Source organism: Corylus avellana, chromosome 11, assembly GCF_965113065.1.
Source record: "Corylus avellana chromosome 11, dhCorAvel1.hap1.2, whole genome shotgun sequence".
Lineage (NCBI taxonomy): Eukaryota > Viridiplantae > Streptophyta > Magnoliopsida > Fagales > Betulaceae > Corylus > Corylus avellana.
This window is the reverse complement of record NC_142500.1, coordinates 5,593,574-5,596,302: the sequence shown is the minus strand read 5'-3', so window position 1 is coordinate 5,596,302 and position 2,729 is coordinate 5,593,574.

Here is a 2,729-nt window from a genome sequence, read left to right as displayed (position 1 = left end):
GCATACATTAGGAGATTCAATTTCAGATATTTGATTGTACTCAAGTCTGATTATAATTGATTCAAATCTAATACTACCTCTATATTTGTATTATTCTTATTTCCTTTAGTTTTCCTTGAGTTTCAAAATTACGTGATTCGATAGACCGAATCATGTAATTTTTTGTTTCAATTTTATTATTTTTGCATTATATTTTCTTTCAATAATAAGTATATTATGAAGCGGTAAAATCTATGGATAAGTCCCCTTTAATTAAAAATAAATAAATAAGATAAGAGGATGATTGATCAATTTAAAGACGTGTAAACTATCTTGGAAATCAAAATAGTTTTTTTTTTTTTTTTTTTGAAATATATATATATTATGATTGACTTGAGACTTTAACAGTTACACTTATTAGAGGTAAAAAGACGGTTACAGTTAGTGATTATTGGTTGAAACTGCTAACCGTAACCGCTTAGGCGGTTAGTAAAATCCATGAACCGCCTCCGGCCCTCCGCTAACCGCCTAGAAGGTTAATCAGTAGTTAGTAGTTAATAACCCTAATAACTGCTAACCGCTTTTAAAAAAAAAACATTTTGAAAAAATTCACGAAACAAAACAAAACGACGTCGTTTCTATGGTAATACGATAATACCCTACTACATACGACATCATTTCTAAATTTTTATATATATATTTAAACACAAAAACGACGTCGTTTCATATGTATATATGAAACAGTTAGCGGTTTTAAGTTTTGAAAAAATCGCTAATCATAACCGCCCAAGTGGTTAGTGGTTTTTCCTAACCACCTTTAAAAGTAGTTAGATGTTAATTAGCACGGTTAACAGTTAGTGGTTAGTGGACGGTTATTAATATTTGCCCGCCTTTTCACCGTAACACTTATGCATTTACAGTCTGCTAAGTTCACCGAGCTGAAGTCGAATCTTTGAATCCATAGAACTGTTTGGAATTTTATTTTATTTTTTGTTTGAGAAAATTGTAAATGGGTTGAGGTTTAAGAGGGTTCATTTTATATTTTTTCCTTGAAAGGCCAAAAGTACAAGCAATAACATTTTATGGACTAATCCAAAAGATGCTGCCGACTGTCCACTGAGTTGAATTGATAATTGGGTTAACTGCAATCACCAGTTGTTGGCTTTCAGGCTATGGTGGAAACTAGTCAATAAGCATCTTCACCACCAATCACATATTCCTTTAGAATATCATTCTATCTACCAAGCCACCAAAAGCATCTGCTCACAAAAAAAAAAAAAAAAATGCCACGAAAGGCATGCATCTCATGACATAAATCATACATATGTAGCATCATGATGATGATACCTGAACAGGAAAATTTTGCAGGGCAAAGAAAATTGAGTTGAACAAATATGGGTGCTTATTTCCCTCCCTGGGTAGCAGTTGGTAATTCGATTCAACCCTCGTATGGTTTATAAGGATTTACAATAATTAGCAAGTCTAAATTGATAGTAATTTCGACAATTGATGTGAGAGAATTCATATGGGACCTACTTATCTGAGTAGGTGGTTGGATTGTTCAAAATTTATTTAAACAAGTGAGTCTTAATATGAGCTTTCAGATCAAATTAACGGCCGGCTGGACAACTGATTGGTGTGTGTATAGCATGCTCCCTCTAAATTATCAAATTCCTCGATCTTGAGCTTTTGCCTTTTTCCTGAACCAATTACATGGCTTGGTAACTTTATACCCTCCAAAATAGGATATCTTGTTTGCCCCCATATGATGACCTTGAGTGGGCTTCACTGGTTAGTCTTCCAAATCTCTCTCTCTCTCTCTCTCTCTCTGTGTGGGTGAGAGAGTAGGACCCATGCATTGAGTGGGGGCAATGGGTATCACTCCTTTCCAACAAGAGATTGTCAAGTTGCATCCACATTGAAGAAAAAAGAATAGGATCCCACATTGCTTTTCTTCACCAGAAGCATCATGGAATACAATTTTGTTTATTTTGTTGGTTGATGAAATGACCTCTCACCAAGCCCAGCCTTCCACTCCCTACTCTTCCCCCCCTTCCCCTTTAATTTAGCCTTTCAAGAGGAACCCACCTATCATATAAACCTACCAAATTCCAACCACATAGGAATATTTCTACACTCTCATTGTCTAGAGAGATTGATGGGATTGCACTCAAATGTGCTCTTGACTATCTTTCTATTAGTTTTGACCAACCAACATTAATTTTTTTTAATTAATCTCACTTATTTGACCAATAAAAGCCAAGCTTTTGGTGATTAAATCTAACCAAATATAAAATCATTTGTATCAGAAGATCTTTCAGCTTAGGTGCAAAGATGCCAAACACAATCTACAAATTAATAAACCAAATCTACACAGAACATGCAACAAACACCAATTAACAAAGATTTAAGGCAATGTTGAGCATACAAGTATAAATGAAAAAAAATAAAGTCTCATATTTAAGATGAACAATGTACCATATAAGCATTTTACAAAGTTGACATGATAAAGTATAGTAGTCACTAGATAAGCCCTTATTTAAAAATTAAAAAAAATTAAAAAAAAAATTCAATGACTATGTGCATACTAAATCTTGTCACGATAGGTTTATGAGATGTTTCTGTGGTATGTACCATTACTCATTAAAGATATGAGAAATGCTAAAAATTATATTTTCTTCTCATAATGTTAACGTGGTAGTCTCAACCAACATTTAGATTTTTTTTTTTTTTTTTTTTTTTTTTTTTAA